At 45.5% G+C, this 20,201-nt stretch overlaps 1 protein-coding gene and 1 non-coding gene across 2 annotated transcripts in view; one reads left to right on the top strand and one right to left on the bottom strand.

Moving 5' to 3' along the window:
- LOC126482030 (multiple PDZ domain protein) overlaps positions 1-20,201 on the bottom strand; it is a 1,476,438-nt gene that overhangs the window by 288,781 nt on the left and 1,167,456 nt on the right. The gene's annotated exons all lie outside the window — the stretch shown is intronic.
- Positions 2,019-2,093, top strand: Trnas-cga (transfer RNA serine (anticodon CGA)). The gene has a single exon. It is a non-coding gene; the product is annotated as a tRNA-Ser (tRNA).

The following is a 20,201-nucleotide window of genomic DNA, read 5'->3' as shown; positions in this document are numbered from 1 at the left end:
GCTCCTGGCTATGATGGAGCGTCAAGGGTAACCGCAGCCATCGTCTCCGAGCTGATAGTCCATGCTGCTGCAAACGTCATCGAACTGTTCCTGCAGACAGTTGTTGTTTGCAAACGTCCCCATCTATTGACTCAGGGATCGAGACGTGGCTGCACGATCCGTTACAGCCATGCGGATAAGATGCCTGTCATCTCGACTCCTAGTGATACGAGGCCGTTGGGATCCAGCACGGCGTTCCGTATTATCCTCCTGAACCCACCGATTCCATATTCTGCAAACAGTCATTGATCTCGACCAACGCGAGCAGCATTGTCGCGATACCGTAAACCGCAATCACGATAGGCTACAATCCGACCTTTATCAAAGTCGGAAACGTGATGGTACGCATTTCTCCTCCTTACACGAGGGATCACAACGTAAAGTGCCCTCCGCCACACACCGTTGGGTGGCTTGCGGAGTATCAATGTAGATGTAGATGTTCACCAGGCAACGCCGGTCAACTGCTGTTTGTGTATGAGAAATCGGTTGGAAACTTTCCTCATGTCAGCACGTTGTATGTGTCGCCACCGGCGCCAACCTTGTGTGATTGATCTTAAAAGCTAATCATTTGCAAATCACAGCATTTTCTTCCTGTCGGTTAAATTTCGCGTCTTTAGCACGCCATCTTCGTGGTGTAGCAATTTTAATGTAGTGTGAACAGGGTATCAGAAACAGTTTGAAAAGCTTGTATGGAAGCTGCAGGGTAGGTTGCTCTGAGAAATAATTCGACGACTTGCCCCGTTAATTAGCACTAAAGCTATTCAGTCAGGACGTGCGCGCAAATGCAAGTGGCCCGCAGAAGACGGTGTCGCCAAAAGTGTTCTTCGTTTCGCTTCCTGAAAGCGAACAGGACGGCCATACAAAGATGGACATGGGACGTTAGTAAGGACCGAATCCTGAGCAGTGTCCTGCGTTTTCATCTACGCTATGACAACAACTGACACTAACTGCGGGCCTCTTGAATTTGCGCCCGCAATGGCTCTGAGCACTATGGGACTTAACTGCTGAGGTCATCAGTCCCCTAGAACTTTGAACTACTTAAACCTAATTAACCTAAAAACACCACACACATTCATGCCCGAGGCAGGATTCGAACCTGCGACCGTAGCCGTCGCGCGGTTCCAGACTGTAGAACCTAGAACCGCTCGGCCACTCCGGCCGGCTGCGAGCGCAATGGTTCAAATGGTCCAAATGGCTCGGAGCACTATGCGACTTAACAACTTTGGTCATCAGTCCCCTAGAACTTAGAACTACTTAAACCTAACTAACCTAAGGACATCACACAACACCCAGTTATCACGAGGCAGAGAAAATCCCTGACCCCGCCGGGAATCGAACCCGGGAACCTAGGCGCGGGAAGTGAGAACGCTACCGCACGACCATGAGCTCCGGACCGAGCGCAATGACCTGAGTGGTTAACTTCAATGCTAATTAACTCGGAAACGGCGAAACGATCGACTTTCTCTCGTGACAATTATTTCTCAGTGTAATCTAACATGCACAATAGCGATACTCAAACTGATCTGACAATATTTGCTGGACATGGAATTTTGTAGACGTTGGCAAACTAAGCAGTACTCAAGATTAGGCAAGTATATTGTTAGAGAGCAACATTCATGGCCGGAGTGTGTTTTTTAGTGTGGAAAAAGGGACAATATGCGACAGCAACTAATGTTGAACTCGTGGAAGCTCAGTTGGTAGAGCACTTGCCCGCGAAAGGCATAGGTCCCGAGTTCGAGTCTCGGCCCGGCACACAGTTTTAATCTGCCAGGAAGTTTCATATCAGCGCACACTCCGCTGCAGAGTGAAAATCTCATTCTGGAAACATTCCCCAGGCTGTGGCTAAGCCATGTCTCCGCAACATCGTTTCTTTCAGGACTGCTAGTTCTGTAAGGTTCGTAGGAGAGCTTCTGTTAAGTTTGGGAGGTAGGAGACGAGGTACTGGCAGAAGTTAAGCTGTGAGGACGGGGCGTAACTCGTGCTTGGGTAGCTCAGTTGGTAGAGCACTTGCCCGCGAAAGGCAAAGGTCCCGAGTTCGAGTCTCGGCCCGGCACACAGTTTTAATCTGCCAGGAAGTTTCATATCAGCACACACTCCACTGCAGAGTGAAAATCTCATTCTGGAGTCTCGATGACGTTATACTCGTAGGTGTGGGGTGTGAGTGGTGCAGAAATAGTCATCTCTATAACGCCAGAAATTATTTCTACTGAACTTGGCGCACGTTTCACTTGCTATCTGGATAAAATTACTATGACAGTAAGACACCCCTAGCAACCCACCCCTATGGCTGAAGATGGGGGTCCACATGGGTGACATCCATAACTCAAGAACGCTTGGATAATTTCAACCGAATTTGGATAATAAATGACTTATTATTTGTACAAAAATTCTTAAGCAGTAAGATACCCCTACAACCGCCAAGGGTGGGAGTGGCAATAGAAGGGGTGACACGTAAAAAGATTCGAAATCCACCTGTAGGTATTTCTCTCCTGTACTGAGTTGGCTTGGAGTACTTTAAATGTAGGAAACGCAGTTTCTCTCAGATTTGTGTTGCTCAATACGTCAACCAGTTCGCGAGAATTAACACTGCAGCTAGTCAATAACATATATATAGTGTAATATATGTGACATAAGCGTATGCAGGCAAAGCCGATGGCAAAAAGCTAGTGCTGAATAAATATAACAATTCTTTTAACCTTTTCAGACGATGTGGTTACCTTTGAAGCCACCTAGGACTTTCTCATTTCGTGGCATATGCTCAGTAGCTACAGCTGAAGCTACCCTTTACATCTCCAGTAGATGCAGGCCTGTAGCGGCTGCAGCTTGAAAAACTTCATATATTTCGAATCTTGGCAGTTAGACGAGCAAACGTAGGTGCTAGTTTTGTATGTTGTTTTCGAACTTCGCCTCTACAAGGCATATTTTGAGCATTGATTACGTACAGAAAACTGTCCTGTTCTAATTTATACTCTTTGTATTCCAATAATAATTACATTTATGTACTTTTTTGCACAATTATTGCGGCTCTAAGGGTGACATGAGTAGTTGTGACAGATTGTTGTATTACGACTTTCACAAGACGTACTCTCGCAGAATAAATGAATAGGAAATTCTGGTGTCTCTCGGAAGTGATTTTTTTTATGTCGAGTCAGGCTGATAATAACAGTTAAAGTGGAGATGTGTTAGCTGAAGGCAGTGACCTTGATTTTCGAATGAAAAAAAAAATCAAGTTTATCTTACATTACTTCAGAATATGAGAGCAAAGATCCATTCAGAAAAAAAGTAAAACTTTTGTTCCAGTTGAAAAACAGACAACAGAAGCAAAGTATCTACCAATACATGACACCTCAAGGCACTGAGTACACTGTAGCCCAAGAAGGATCATCACAGAAGCAGATGGAAGTGTGCTATCTGTCAAGTAGTCCTATGCCTAACTGCAGAAAGGAACTGTAGTTTATCTTATCACCAACGTAACGACATTTCATACACAGTGGCTCTATTTGAAACCACTCCGAATATGTTCAATAAATGTATGAAACACTTGTTTTTCACATTCCTCTGTCTCAATGTATATCTAATACCCCAATAAAAACAAGAAAATTCAAAACATAAATTTTTAATATTTCGAGTCTGAAAGGGTTAATAACGTCAGCATCACGAATGGCCTTTTTTTGCCTCCGTGCGTGAATAAATCCTACTGTTCTTATCGTATTGCGAAGAATGGCCTTATGAACGTATGCAAGAAGATGGTTATTGCTGGGACACAATGCGCCATGCGTTCCAGGTAACAAAATGGTTCAAATGGCTCTGAGCACTATGCGACTTAATTTCTGAGGTCATCAGTCGCCTAGAACTTAGAACTAATTAAACCTAACTAACCTAAGGACATCACACACATTTATGCCCGAGGCAGGATTCGAACCTGCGACCGTAGCGGTCGCTCAGCTCCAGACTGTAGCGCCTAGAACCGCACGGCCACTCCTGCCGGCTCCAGGTAACAAATACGAGGCGACTTCAATAAGTAAGCTGCAGACTGTTATGGTAGGCCAAGTAACTGCTATTGAATGCTGCAATGCACTGCAAAGTGACGCAGATACAATGCTCTACTTTTCAACGCAGCCAAAAATTTCTCTGCAAACAACTGTCCAACGTTCTATCTATCGTTCGGTTCCTCGACGATAAGAATCTGTTCCTTGGTCACGACACCATTCGAAAACCGCTGTGCAAACGTCCTCATCGTTGGAATATATCTTTTAGCCCAATATACTTTCAGCATACCCAAAAGATAGCAGTGGCATTGTGCAAGACCTGGACTTCCTGATCAGCCTCACTCGCGTCTGTGCGGCCTTGATCAAACTGTTGGCACCATTCCACACCGGCTGGACGCGACACTGCATTTGGTCCACAATTTCAAGGTGAAAGTGTGCGTAATTTAGACGCTTTGTCCAGAAGAATCGTACCGTCCCGCGTGTTTCAACTATAGTGTATGTTTCCAGTTGTTGCTGCACCATTCCAATCTCACACTTTGGTGCACCTCTCACTCGTACTGTATCAGAACTGTCACTGCAGAAAACCCGGAACATGTATTGTCTTATGAAAAAACGTCACTCTTGTTGCGCAATGATATTCGCGTGGGGCGACATGTGTAACTTACTTTCTGAAATCCTTAAGTAGCAGGATTTCAGGAGCTCCTCCTCAGTAACGGCATTAGATACGTATCGTTATAACGGGCGATGATTCGCCGCAGTTTCTAGTGTAAGCTTTGCCACCCGCCGATCCGAAAGGCGGTTTGCTCGCCCATTTCATATGCACTCCAGACACAGCAATTTCACTGTCCCATATAAAGAGCAATGACAGGTGTAAATGTTACGTCCGCCGTAAAACCAAAAAACTCCTAAAATCAACCAGAGACCGGCATCTGGTTGCTTGTAGTTGTAGTATAAGACTTGAGCACTATTCACATGGACCGGGAACACTTACGTGCATATAATGACACGTCTATATCGCCATAAAGTGAAGTATGACACGGCGGAACATTTCCGGCTTCCTGAATGTGCAGTGAAATGTGGCTCTAGATCGTTTTTTTACGTCACAGGAGGAGAAGGTAAACTCCTAAAGCCAAATGGCCGCATTCGGTGGCTCATGTATTATATCTTGTAAGTTATAAAACGTGCTGTCTGCAGATACACATTAAATACCTACAAAAATGGGACGAGTGTGGTACAGTCTGTCATAATAAAACGTCGGGAAACTGCATATTAGCAGCTGAAAGGGCTACCGTAGCCGCAATACAAACATCAAGACGTTTGACTCAATAACGACGTGCACCTCAGTTCACTATGCAACAGCGAATCATTTTGAAGTTTCCTTGGTGATTTTCGTTTTACAAGCATTAGGCCGTTGTCCAAAGCTTATTTCTCCCTAACGTTCGTCTGCTAACGCTGGTGACATCATCTGGCGCCATGACGACTCGGACAGTACCTACGACCAAGTGCGCACAGGAACTACAAAAAGAAGCAGGCTTAAGGAACACTGAGTAACTGTCATCTGGGAAACATGGATAAATCGGCAGTAGCGGATCATGCACAAGAGCCACGGAATCACCAAATTCGATATGCAACTTGCTGATGTGGAGTCAACTAAAAAGATTTGCACTAGGCGACCAGTCTACCTGACGGGAGGTCCTAGCTCCGATACTTTTCTTTTATGAAGATCCAATCATTTCTATGCTTGGATGTATATAGACGCCACAGAAATTCAAAAGCTCAAAAACAACTTTAACAGAACAGAAGGACTGGATTTAGACAAGTTGTAGCCTTAGTTCCAAATAAAGCAAAGAGCGCCAAGTCTCTTGTTGCTTGAATACGTATGAACAGTTCAGCTTGCGGGGCTTTTTTAACCTTGCAACTGCTTTCTGCGTCTTTATAGCCTCTTGAGGATGTCTCCAGCATTAGGTGACGAAACTTTAGGCAGAGAAACATGCCTAGTGCCGATGAAACAAAATATCACCAATGACGTAAATACGGACCGTGAAAGCCCGCATTGTATGGTTGGTTGGTTGATTTGAGGGAGGGGACCGAACAGCGACGTTATCCGTCCCATCGGATTAGGTAAGGCTGGGAAGGAAGTCGGTCGTGCCCTTTCAAAGGAACCATTCCGGCATTGGCCTGAAGCGATTTAGGGAAATCACGGAAAACCTAAATCAGGATGGACAGGATGCTGGTTTGAACCGTCGTCCTCCAAAATGCGCCACTTCGCTCGGTGCATTGTATGATTCGTATTCTTGTTCACATGTGTAACACAGACTTTCGAGGAGAAGTATTAATTTTTTTACATCTTTCTTTTTAACATGGTACGTGCCACTCAATTCACTGACACATTCACAACAATATTCACAATTTGCACAATCTGTAACAGTTGCTAAAAGGGACTGACGAAGTTATTTCGCACATATCCATTCATATCCATTTCTGAGACGCTACCTACAGCTGAAAACTGCCTCTCGTGAACGTTGCGGACGCGCAGGTACAATGAGATAACCAGATCGTTCTCGAGCCTTCATCGACCACGCCAGTGCCTTCCATGCCCCATGTGAAGAGCCATAAATTCAGATTTGAGAAGGGGATAATAATGCCATGTCTGTTGTCAAGATTTAAGCAATTATATTCCAAGAGACGTCAGTCAGTAGTTCCAGATGGTCAAATTGGGAACCATCCCGTTCCGAAATACTCCTCTAACTGTGAGATGTGCTCAGTCTGTCGGCTAGGAGCGTAAATCTGGCGGAGGAGTAACCACCATCTTCTCCCTTCCTTTCGTTCTTCATTCATTCATAAAAACGGAGACTGGGCTACATTTCACAAACACTCATAACCGTCATAATCACTATAAAGCTACACATTATCGGGTGTTATCCTAAAAGCATTCCACATGCATCACTTCATTAGTTCCTGTCCTTAACTAAAAGTTCGATTTGATGCAGCCTCCAGTCCTGTCGTTCTCATTTAAGCATAACTGCTGCATTATCAACGACCTGTCCGGCCCCGCTAGCTGAGTAGTCAGCGTGACGGAGTGTCAATCCTAAGGTCCCGGGTTCGGTTCCCGGCTGGGTCGGAAATTTTCTCCGCTCAGGGACTGGGTGTTGTGTTGTGCTAATCATCATCATTTCATCCCCATCGACGCGCAGGTCGCCGAAGTGGCGCCAACTTGAAAGACCTGCACCAGGCGACTGGTCTACCCGACGGGAGGCCCTAGCCACACGACATTTCATTTCATTTCATTTCATCAACGACCTGCGTTTTCTTATTTGTATTTAGGCCTCCCCATTCGATTCTTCCCCCTTATCATCCCTTAAACTACAGTTTTCAGAGACTCTCACTTCGTAATACATACCCAACAGTTCTATCTAATTTTTTATTATGTTCTTGGATACCGACTTAAAACTAAATAAAAAGGCATTAGGATGTTGACTAAAAATAGTAAACGAATTCCCTGTCAGTCTGCTTTCGGCTGCGGTGGGGCGAGGACGTCCGCTGCGCCCCGCCGTGCGCGACCGTGAGCGCTTGCTTGTGTTTACCTTCTCGCGGCGCGAGTTGTATTTGCTCCAAGTTCGGTGCGACTATGGCACACACATGGCGCCACGATACGATCAAAATTACTTTCCAACCGGATCACGCGCGTCCTCGAGCCTATGAAATGGAACAGTTCATACGCGACGATCTATGTTTAGATCCGGCGACTGTCGTCGGAATACATTTTTCTATAACGGCGAGCGTGGTTTATGTTAAAATGACCAGTGCAGAGGTCTGCGCGACAGTGGTTTCTAAATACTCGAACTCTCTCAGATTCAAACATTCTGACGGGCATATCGGTGCAGTGACGGTGGATCATGCAGGCATGGGCCTAAGGACTGTAAGGGTTTTTGAGCTCCCCTTCGAGGTCCCAGAGGAAGTTGTCAAGGACGCCTTCCGGCCATATGGCAATGTTATCAGCTACGTTGCAGAAAAGTGGCAAACTTTCTCGACGTATGAGGTCTACAACGGTGTGCGCCAAATTAAACTTGAGCTCAAGAAACATGTGCCGTCCTATTTGAACATCGGTGGCTGTCGTGCAATCATCATGTACGACGGTCAACCGCGTACCTGTTCCGGATGTGGGCAGGAAGGCCATGTTCGATCGAGCTGCTTACAACGTAGAATTACGCAGATACCAGTGGGAGACTCCGTTTCCCAGACGGGGACGACAATCCTGCCCCTCACGTACGCTCAGACGACGATGCGCACCATAGTTGAGAACGAAACGGGCGATCAGACACATCCATCGACGTCAGAAGTACCAAGGGAGGAAGAGGAAGGACCCTCGGTGCCAACCCATACGTCGCCCCCTCCACAGCAACAACAGCAGCAACAGTCCCACGGACTCCAGACGCAACACAACATTCCGAACGCGATGGACGTGGACGCGAACATTGTCCCGACCGCGGCTTTCCTAGCGGAAGGTGATACGACGCTGGATTGCCTCCCACATTCGGATACGGATGTCCACGTTCGAAAGCAACGTTCGCCTCGACGACGCAAGCGACGTCGGCGGATCCCTTCTGACGATTGCCTCCTACACACGGCCGGTCAAGAAGGTGACATCTCATCAGACGGCATGGATGCTGCGCCTGTTGAGGATCTAAGTGGTGTAGACGGTTCACTTGCCCATACTACGAGTGCCCTGTTACTTCTTGCACCACAAACGCGGCAGGTCGCGTCGATGGATGGCGCTCCGTCTACCTCTACCAAAGACGACGTATGTGAGAGAGATTTAGGTGCCGATCAGCTACACAGCAACGTGTTGCACCCACTGAGGTCGGACGATGTTGAGGAACTTCCTGAAGAGGGCACTGGTGACAGGGGAGGGGGCGGCATTGGGGATGCCACTCCTAGCGTGAGACTCATAATTTGTAACGAGTTTGATGGGTCCGGCATCTCTTGCGGTTAGCTTTGATTGCCATGGCGTCTATCCTAAGTGAAGAGGCTAGGCAGCACACCTTTCGCCTTGCCACAGTCAATATCAACGCGATAAGGGCACCACACAAACTGACAATGCTACAACGCATGCTTGATGCGGCGGACATCGACGTGGCCCTCTTACAGGAACTATGTGTCGCTAGTTTCCCTGACTTCTACGGATATACCGCCCACATCTCCCACGCCTCTTCTACCGATTGTGGTGTGGCTGTTCTGCTACAGGACGGTTTGGCGGCTACGGACGTACTGTACTTACCGAGTGCAAGAGCCATGGCAGTAACTGTCAACGGTGTACGACTCATCAATGTATATGCCCCTTCAGGATCAGGGAGACGGAGAGATCGGGCCCGCTTTTTTTCGGAAGATATTACGCGTCTATTTATGGGCCGCATAGACGATACGGTGATCGGAGGACATTTTAACTGTACATTATCTCCGTCTGATCAGCAGCCACATCACGTCCCGTGTGCGGAATTGGAAATGCTAGTGCATGACCTCCACCTGATTGACACGTGGCGCCACATCCATGGCCCAGCTCCTGGTTACACCCATTATACAAGCCATTCATCTAGTCGGTTAGACAGGATTTACGTCACAAGCACCCTTTCGACGGCGACGAGAGGAGCAGAGCTCTGGCCCACTGCATTCACCGACCACACAGCCTATATTTGCACCATTGCCCTCCAACCTGCACATGTGTGGCGCAGTAGGCCCCCCTGGAAACTGAACGTCGCCCATCTGGACAAGCCGGCATGTAAAGGTGCAGTCGAAGAGTCGTGGAACGCGTCCTTACAGCGTCGTGGTCGTTACCGATCGACCCTCAGTTGGTGGATTGAATGTGCGAAGCCTGCTGTTAGGCGCACCTTCATGGCTTACGGCCGGGAAGCAGCGGCATGGAGGAGGAGCACGGAAAACTTTTATTACACCGTCCTACGGGAATGTCTTGCTATGGAGCCCTCACCTGACAGGCAGATCATAGTCAATCGCGCGAAAGCGCAACTCGTCTCCTTAGCACGCCATCATTTACAAGGCGCTATTATACGGTCGCGTGCTCCAGACATGATACAATCAGAAAGGCCATCTATGCACCACGTGCTCCTAGAACGCAGGAGGCGCCGTAGGGCACTGGTAACCGACATGATAACGGACGACGGTCGACACGTGGTAGAACAAGCAGATATAGCAGAAGCCTTCTATTGGCATTACGCTCAACTTTATTCAGCAGTGCTCCCTGATATGGCGGCGGTAGACACCGTTTCAGCACACGTCCACGGTACAGTTCCGCCAGACATGGTCCCGACTTTAGTGGGAGAAGTGACAGCAGAGGAAGTGCTCGACGCCATTGGTAAAGGTGCTCCCCATAAATCACCAGGAATCGATGGATTACCATTAGAGTTCTATCGAGCCTTTAAACAACTGTTGCTACCGTGTTTGATTGAAATTTGCCAGGAATTGATGTCCCCGGGTATAACATTGCCTGCACCATTCTTGGAAGGTCTGATTGTCCCCATCCATAAGCCGAAGGGACGGAATCATGTCCGCGATTATCGTCCCTTAACGTTATTGAACAGCGACTTCATGATCTTTTCGAGGCTGCTATCAGAACGTATTCGCGGCACACTATTGCACGTCTTGTCCGGCGATCAGACGTCCTTGGGGGGACCCAACAACATCAGAACTGCGTTATGTCGTTACAGAGATCTCATCTCCCTTGCACGGGAGAGACGTTTGCCGGCAGCCCTCGCGTCTATCGACTTTAGCCAGGCTTTTGACCGTGTGGGTCACACTTTCCTCACGGCCGTTCTACGGCGCATGGTATACCCCGACCCCTTTATCACAGTGTTGACACGCCTACTACATGGTGCAACTTCTCGAGTTCTTGTTAATGGAAGACTGACGGCACCCATGCCGATCCGCCGATCAGTACGACAGGGATGTCCATTATCAACATTGTTATTTGCATTGGCCTTAGAACCTTTGTTGTGTGGTCTCCGAGACAGGCTCACTGGAATTCGGCGGCTCCATCTATCGTTGCACCGCATATGCGGATGATTTGATGATCGTCATACGTGGAGCTGACGACATGGCCGCGGCTTTGGACTGGATTGCAACCTACGGTACAGCTTCTGGTAGCCAAATCAACGTTGACAAGTCCGTCCCCTTGAGCATCGGGATTGGGCTACCGCAGGAACACATTGCCCCCTTACTCTTCAGTGATACTGTACGCTGCTTGGGCTTAGATTTCATGAACGACATGCGACGCGCGACGACGCTCAATTATCGACGCCTTCTTAACCAAATTAGGACCGGAATTGCAAATCAGCGCTTGCGATCCCTCAACATCGTTCAGCGGGCGTATTATGCCAATGTCTACCTTGCGTCCCGCATACCGCATGTCGCCCAAACGCTACCCATTCCGAAGCCCTTGGCTCGTAGCATTATGGCAGCGCTGGGACACTTCGTCACCGCTGGTATGTTACTGAAGATCAGATACGTATCTCTTACCCTCCCCAAGTAAAAAGGTGGTCTCGGCCTAGTTAACGTCCATGATAGGGCCATTGCCCTCTATGTTAGCTCACATTTATGTCTGCTGCGCCGTTGTCCTACGAGCCTCACGAGTCTGCTTCTGACGGCGCTACGACCTGCTTCACTAAGAGCGCCGGTGCCACTACAGGACATCCCAGCGCCCCTCTTTTATATAGGACGTTTCTATTTAGAACAAAGTTATTGCAGTGTCGCGCTCACGACACCACAAATGGCCACAACTCGACGCCTATATCATGACATGCTGCAATGTCGCCCTCTAAATGTGGTCGAACTAAAATATCCTGACGTACGGTGGCGCGTGGTGTGGAAGACTGTACACGATGCCATGCTTGATTCCGATGTTGTTTCCCAATGGTACGTAGTCGTTAATGGGAAGCTGGTGACGCAAGAACGTCTCTACAATATCCACATGGCAGAATCACCCAATTGTGTGGGTTGTAATACAGTAGATTCTGACGAGCACCGCCTCAGCTGTGGAGAGGCGGAACCGGTTTGGCACCTAGTGCGGCAGATGCTGGCTTATCTCTTGCGAGTTAGGCCTGAGCATATATCTGCACGCACGTTATTGTTTCCGGATGAGACATTTTACCCCAAGACTCGAACCAACTCTGTCACCTGGATACGTGGACATGCAGTCGATTACCTATGTCGTGACGGACACAAGAATTTCCTTGACTTCTGGCTCTATTTGCAAGAAAGACATCATGCTATTTCCAGGCCTACCAGATATCGACAGTGCTTCGCAAACTACCTATGGAGTGCCTTTCACAGCCCGCCGTGCAGCTGGAATGTTCCAGCCAGTGGCAGATGAGGTCAGAACGAACTGCAAACGAGCATATATTGAACAATCTTTATCAGTGGGCGCAGTCGCTGGGAAGCCTCACTACGACGTGGTAGCTTTCATTTCATGTTATTTATCTTTCATATCTTCGATGGCGTCTTCATTCTGTTTTAGTTTTCCAGGCTTGATTAACTATGACTGTTCGCACATTGATATCTATATAAATAAAAAAAAGATTAAAGAAAAAAGTGGGCAGGAGACCTGCGTTCGAATCCAAATAAATAAACAAGAACAAAATAAGAACAAAATGAACAACAAATAAAATATAATAAAGTATTGTACCCTTTCCTTTCTCCTTTTATTTTATTTTTTTATACAAAGTTCAGAGGCATATTTAATTTTTGTTCGTTGGCGGAACCTGAAGCGGTGGTGATCGGCCGTCCTAGTTAGCTTTAGGATGAAAGTGGCGGTGGCACTAGCTTTGTTTTTGTTTTTAGGCTACATAGGAAATTAAAAAAAAGTGGCGTCAACTTGAAAGACCTGCACCAGGCGACTTGTCTACCCGACGGGAGGCCCTAGCCACACGACATTTCATTTCATTTCATCAACGACCTGCGTTTCTTATTCGTATTTAGGCCTCCCCATTCGATTCTTCCCCTTTATCATCCCTTAAAGTACAGTTTTCAGAGACTCTCATTTCGTAATAAATACCCAACAGTTCTATCTAATTTTTTATTATGTTCTTGGATACCGACTTAAAACTAAATAAAAAGGCATTAGGATATTGACTAAAAATAGTAAACGAATTCCCTGTAAAGATCTGTTTACACAGCACGGTGTACTTAGTGCACAACATGGGTATATCTACTATTCAGTTACGCACACTAAAAAGAACATCGGCAATTATCTCACAAACATCAGCATTCATCGTTGTGGAACACGATCCAGTATAAATTAACATTTACCAAGAGTAAACAAACAAAAATTATCCCAGAGTTATCTACAGAGAAATAAACTTTTACAACAGGCTGCCCAAGTACAGTTAAGACGTAACTAGAGCTCAAATGTTTAAAAAGTCAGATAAATCAAACTTCTTAAATAATTCATATTATACTGTCGAGGATTAGTGAGATAACACAGAGAAGGAAAAGATAAAAATCAACATGATTTAGCAATAAACAACTGCTACTCTACAGTAAACTGTAATACTTTAATGAATCTTACGGTAAAAATTATACCAAAGATCTGTGACGGATAATTCTGACTTCTTTCCATTTCTTTGGGTTGAGCACCCCATTCATTGTGGTGAAATAATGCATCAGCTTTTTTTTCAGACAGGCCCAGTGGACAACACGAAGAATTCTACAGAAGTATCGTCAAGGTGCTTAAGCCAGCCGAAAGAGAGAGAGAGAGAGAGAGAGAGAGAGATTTGTTTGTTTGGGTGCTGTAGTGTATCTACTATGGAGCGTGTTTGCGTACTATGTGGGTAGTGACCAGTGATTGGATACAACTGAATTATGAAAAAGTATTTTTCTGAGAGTAATTGTTAAGTTGTTAGCAAAGTGTGTAAGATACCCGGTACGCAAATATCAAAATGTACAACAAAACATGTTAATCTAGTAAGATAACATACTGTATACGCGAACTAGTTAACTACGGAAATGTTTCCTTTTTCAATCAAGATGACATACTTTTTCAATTAAGATGACGTACATGGTACCATTCTGTAAATGATTTATGGATGAGTAAACAACTGACTAACTTAACTATCAATTTTTTTTACTCTTTGCAGGACGCCTTTATTTCTTACTCTATCCATGAATCTGATCTTCAGCAGTTTCCTACACGTACAGATGTGAAAATTTCACGCGTTTCTCATTCCTCACTTCTGTCTTCCACAGTTTCCACGTCATGCATCCACACAGTGCTGTGCTCGAAACACTAAATTTCCTAAATTGTTCTGGTCTCAAAGTTATTATTTTTGAATGTTAACAGCTGTTTCTTTTTAAAGCAAGCCATTTTGTCTTTTGTAGTCCTTGTTACTACGTCTTTCTCGCATTTTCTTCCTTATGTAATCTACTTCCGAGATAGCAAGCTTCAAAATTCTCCTGTAACAGTTCATTTTGCCACTTAACGAGTACACATATTAATGGTTACATAGATATTTTAATCACCAGCTATAACACACTTATTTCATTAAGCACCCGCCGGCCGGAGTGGCCGAGCGGTTCTAGGCGCTACAGTCTGGAACCGCGCGACCGCTACGGTCGCAGGTTCGAACCCTGCCTCGGGCATGGATGTGTGTGATGTCCTTAGGTTAGTTAGGTTTAAGTAGTTCTAAGTTCTAGGGGACTGATGACCTCAGAAGTTGAGTCCCATACTGCTCAGAGCCATTTGAACCATTAAGCATCCATACGCCTACGTCATTCTTGCCGTGACTGTTCTGTTGCCAAGATACTCTCACTTCCCTAATTGCCTCTTCTGGAAACAAATTAAGTATCAGCGATAACAACGAGCAACACTGCCTTGTAGCTTTCCCGATTTTAGCGTCTTGTATCATTTCATTAGCAATGACTACTCCGTTGCGCTTTGCATAAAGAGATGGCATTACTCTTCTGTCCCTATAGATGATACCAAACTGTCCAAGACTAGATCACTGTAAACTGAAAAAGTCTCATGTGGCGAAACACGGCAAATCGCAACGTTGCGATGGAACTTGACCCAGAAGGAATCGGTTCGATTAGTGGTTATAATAAGGTTCACCAAATTGATTCCAGTCTCGATGAGCTGTCTTTTGGACACACTGTCGTTAATAATTCGTGAGCTGTATAGAGCAGATGAAGTTGTCGATTCCTCTGTTACCTTTATTGACAGGCACAGTATTTCAGACTAGAGTGATCCGACACTTAACATCAACCAGAGGTAGAGCGAATACTAATAGCAGAAAAAAAATTCATTAAGACCTAACAAGTCAGTATTCTGTGATTTCCATTCTGCAGCCTCGTCCGCTCTCGACCTCCCCCCTCTTCCTCTCCTCTGACACACCAACATGAAAAAAGATAGCTAACGATTTAGAAAAAAGATTCTGTTAAGGTTTGAGTAAAAACCGAACATCCTTTGGCCCAAGCACAAATTAATCGAACAGAGCGCCCTTCTCTTGATTTTTTCAGAGAATTCTACTAATTAGGGGTTCTGTGTTCACATGCAAGCCATAGTTTTACCAGCAAGTAAAGTTATAACTGAAATCCCCGTGTTTGGCGAATAAAAGTCCTATAAAGAAAATCTTTGTTAGACGATGTGTTTGCTGCAAAGCAAATCTGCGTTGCATGAATAGCCTTCTGCTTCTACATTATATATCCAGCGCAACAGGATAATATGCTGAAACTCCACAGTACGGTGAGGAATCCGCTGCGCGTATGCTGTAGAATTCATCGAAATCGAGCACGTGACATGCCAGCTTGCCCTGAAGCCAAGCATATCAATCTGTCACGGGCTTCGGCCACCGCGCTAGCCATATCTGACACAGTGCGGCATGTTTTCATTTTTTGTTAGAGGAATTTGTGACGGGAAAATGTTTATGCAAATGAATTGCGAAACAACCATCAGCTGGATATTGCAGCTCTTTTTGGACTGCGTGCCTGAAAATAAGTTATGATGGAATTTAATTAATTTTAATTTAGCTGCGAATGTTTTCGTTCTGCATTATCTTAAATAGGCAACACATACGTTGTGCTTCAGTTTATTAGTGCCAGTTGCGAATTCAGGGGGAGGAATTAGGGCGGGGGGGGGGGGGGGGGGAGCTGTCTGTCAAGACTTCCCCAAATATCTTTTAGCGGTATCATTTATATTTTCATGTATACGCTTGTGTGCAAAACTTAGGTCGAAAGTAACCTTCGCACGATGTGGCGCTAACAAGTAACGTAGCTCTTACAATCAAATTTTCCCTGAGACATTTAAGTCTCACCTTTATCTACGATAATATTGGAAACTGAAGAAGTGAATTAAAATTTGTGCCGCGGCCGAGACTCGAACCAAGGTCTTCTTGCTTACTAGTGACAATATAAGGGGAAAATAAGCTGGAGATATGAATCGGAGTTTGTGTTGGGGAGGGAATTCGACTTGGGTAGTTCGTGCAGCTATGTTGACCTCAGTGCCGCAGTGGTGTAATGGTCAGCATATCTGCCTACTAAGCGAAACAAATACCGTGATAGAGACTAATCCGTAGAACTCTAACACGTCAGACAAGGAGAGCCTCGCCGAAAAATTACAGCGCATACGAACAATGTTCCGAATGAATGGGTAGCCTACTCACAACGAAAACTGAGCGGGCATTCCAAACACAATTAAGAACAGCTGAGGAAGAGACCGACACTGAGACAGAGAAAAAGCAGCCGAATATCGTGCTTTATGCTGGCCCGACCTCCGGGAAGATAGGTAGAGTGCTACGTGGACATAGCATTCAGTGTATTTTGTTCCGGTCAACGAAAACGGATAATCTTCTTCGAAACGATAAAGACGGGTGTGTACTGCATTCTATGCGAATGTGACATTTCTTATGTAAGGGAAACTATCACAATAGTCGATGAGAGTTTTAAGGAACATTAAACGCACACTCGACTGAAACAAGCACCTGGGACTCAACACTGCCTCGAGTATAATCTCGAAATGAAATAGAACGACATCAGCAAGTTTCTAGGAGAGTATAGTTAAGGAACCTATCTAAATAAATATGCAGGAAAACCTACTACACTAGGACAGAGGTTTTAATTTAAAAAATGTTTGGGGTGTGGCACTCAGATTTAATAAGACCTCTCCGGCTATCTGATCCACCAGAGCTGAGAAATGTGTGTTTCACGAGATAACAGGGACCGATGACCTCAGCAGTTTGGTCCCATAAGACATTACCACGGGATAACTCTACTGGCTCTGAAAAGCCAATGGGCTTCAGGTTATGTAGTGGCTGCCGGCAGTGGAATTCTGCTATTAACAGTGACGCGACACTAACAATGTTTCTCAGTCCGGTTGGTGTCCAGGTACCTAGGTAGATCTAACATAGCTCGCAGCAGCTGCAGAAGACCACTGGGTCGATCGTAGAAATGCTGTGCGTAAATTGCAGTCATCAACACGGTTGTACACCAGAAAACACATCATTTAATCATTTACGCCGAGAAAACCTGAGGGATCAGTGTTCTGGAATCTCCCGATTAGCAGAGTTATGTTAACAAGCTAGTGAAACCAGCAGCCGTCTGAGCGCGGAGAGCGTAACTATTTAAAACGAGTTTAATAATTCTTGACTGCGCGTCTAAATGCATGAAAGCTCTCGTTAGCAGACGTCACAGTTAAGATGTTTAATTAGTGCACCTTCAAATACATACTGATTTTCCGAGGCCCCGCACGAAGCCGAGCGTTCGGGCTATGTGGTACAGAAGCCGATTAGTGTGTCGTCACAGGTTCGTTGCGCGGCCCGTATCTCACGTGAGGCCCGGTGCCAGGAGGTATGACGAAGAGCGTACAAGCCCAGTGATCTGCTCTTCTGTGGGATCTATTAGCGACCGCCATCAAGGCAGGTCACCGCAGTGATGGATACTGAAGACTGTCACCATCCTTCGGAGGGATTGTCTTTAGTCACCTTAGAATTAAGCATACAATAGGGTATGCATGAATATTTCCAATAAAAGGTCAGAGGAGGTTGGGGAGATGGTGAGATTTCTACTAGTACAACAAGACAAATGTTCCTGTAAACATGCATCACACAATGGTTTGTGAACGAGTTTCATTCCAAAGAACATACTGAGACCCAATTACAGCAGACGCTCAAAGGGTCCGCCATGAGCAACACTGCATTCTTGAAACTGCGTCAAAATGGACCGGCGAAACAGCTCTGTGACCTATGTCGAATATGTTCAGAGGCGTTATAGATACGCTGTTCCTGGTCGCTTATATAATCAATCGGAGTAGCGTACGTCACATTTTTCACGCGCTTCTGTCGCCTAGCTAAAAAAGGAAACCAAAAGACTCTCTCTCGAAGTGACAGACAACAACGGTATCAACATAACAATGTTACAGATAAATAAAATATGGCGTTTCAGTCTTCGATCGCTATTCTGACAGCGAACCGAGTGTTCTGTACGGACAAGTTACTCTGTAACTACAATATATGATCTGAAGTGGGCAGCTAGCCCGAAACCGGTAATTGAAAATAAAGAATAGCGATCGAAGACTGAAACGCCATATTTTATTTAATGAACTATCGCGGAATTCCCATTGAGACAATCATGTCTAGTTTTGAATGTTACAGATAGTAATGTAACTAATGTAACTGTCGTAACAGATATTTTTAATTTATCTCTCATGAATAGAGCATATGCCACTCCATGGAACAGAAAAATAGTCCGACCCATCTTTAAGGTCGAAAACCCACCATAACCTTGTGATTACCGACCATTCAGCTTTTTACTAGCTGTCTCCAAAGCCCTGGAACATACCGTTCATGCCCAAATTACCGAGTACGCTCGCACGTTGCCCCTTAACGTGCATTATTGAGTTAGCTTTACAGGTTCTAAAATGGTCTCACCACTTTCCTAAGCGATATCACAGTTAGGCTCACAGATTCCGAAAAAGAAACATACCTCACAGAAAAACAAAGGATATAAGGACAAACCACAGTGATTATGGTACAGATGGCAGTTGTCTGCAGTTGGCTGGTGAGAGGCAGCTGAGGAAACAGAACGATATGACCAGCTGTGCACAGAAGATGTGATCAAACTCGTGCTCTGATTATTTTGTTTCTATGATAAAATAAACACCTAGCTGTCACTTACTTTGTTATTCTGATACAGGTGTAGAATTACATTTTGTTTGTGGGTTATATTTTAGCAGGACTAAATTAGAAACATAAATGCAAGTTTACACGGCTGATGTACACTTCGAGGACTGACAGCCCTTAGTAGATGTGTAAAACTACTGCCTGGCTTTTTTTCTCCGACTACGGAAGCTGCCACCTACATCAAGGGTTCGAGGGGTCCTCGAACTTGTAAAGCTGTGTAAAGGGCAGCACCAATCTTCACGCGATGCAAAATGCGATTTTTCGTAAACAGAATGGCGATCGATTACTTTCGGTCGAGAACGATGGCGTTAGCCAGAAATTACAACACGTTCGCCATCACGTAACAAATGTTGCGTTCGTCTGCACAGCTCTATGTATTCTGGGATGTCTCGAGCCCTTGTTGCAGTTGCCATTTGACCTACAACGATGTGTCCCGCAGTCGGGGTCAAAGCGTCAGGGAACAGTTTTATACATCGACCACGACCAACAGCCCGGAATTTTTAACTGAAGTAAATTAAAATCAGTTCCCCTCCCTCGTTTCTGACAAATATTTCCGAGAGGTTTCCCTTGGACGTACAGCAAACACTCGAACTGGAGACCTAGAAGCCTTCTGCCAGATGGTTCAAATTAGAATTCCGTTTACCCCACTGTCTGCTTGTCTATTATTTGCCTGAAAAGTCCCTGACTCAACATAAGTCATTACGCAAACAGTTCGCTCTGAATAGTACAAAAAAATTATAATACCGTTCAGCAATAGCTTACACAACGTTAGGTAACGGAACAAAGACAGCTGGTAAGCTGCAACTGAGGCGGATTGGGACTCGAATCCCACACCTTATGGCTCTTATCAGCCGAGATATCTGTGAACGGCTCACCGTCTATACACAAAGCTCGCTTCGTTACTAACTGTCTTCTTCTCTGCCAAATCATAAAGAAGCTCTCCAGTAGACGCTGTTAGCCAAACTCTTAAGAGAGAAAGACTATTATAAATAGTCTA

This window comes from Schistocerca serialis, chromosome 5 (assembly GCF_023864345.2).
Source record: "Schistocerca serialis cubense isolate TAMUIC-IGC-003099 chromosome 5, iqSchSeri2.2, whole genome shotgun sequence".
Lineage (NCBI taxonomy): Eukaryota > Metazoa > Arthropoda > Insecta > Orthoptera > Acrididae > Schistocerca > Schistocerca serialis.
Note: the sequence above shows the minus strand (reverse complement) of the source record. Positions and strands in the feature narration are given on the sequence as shown.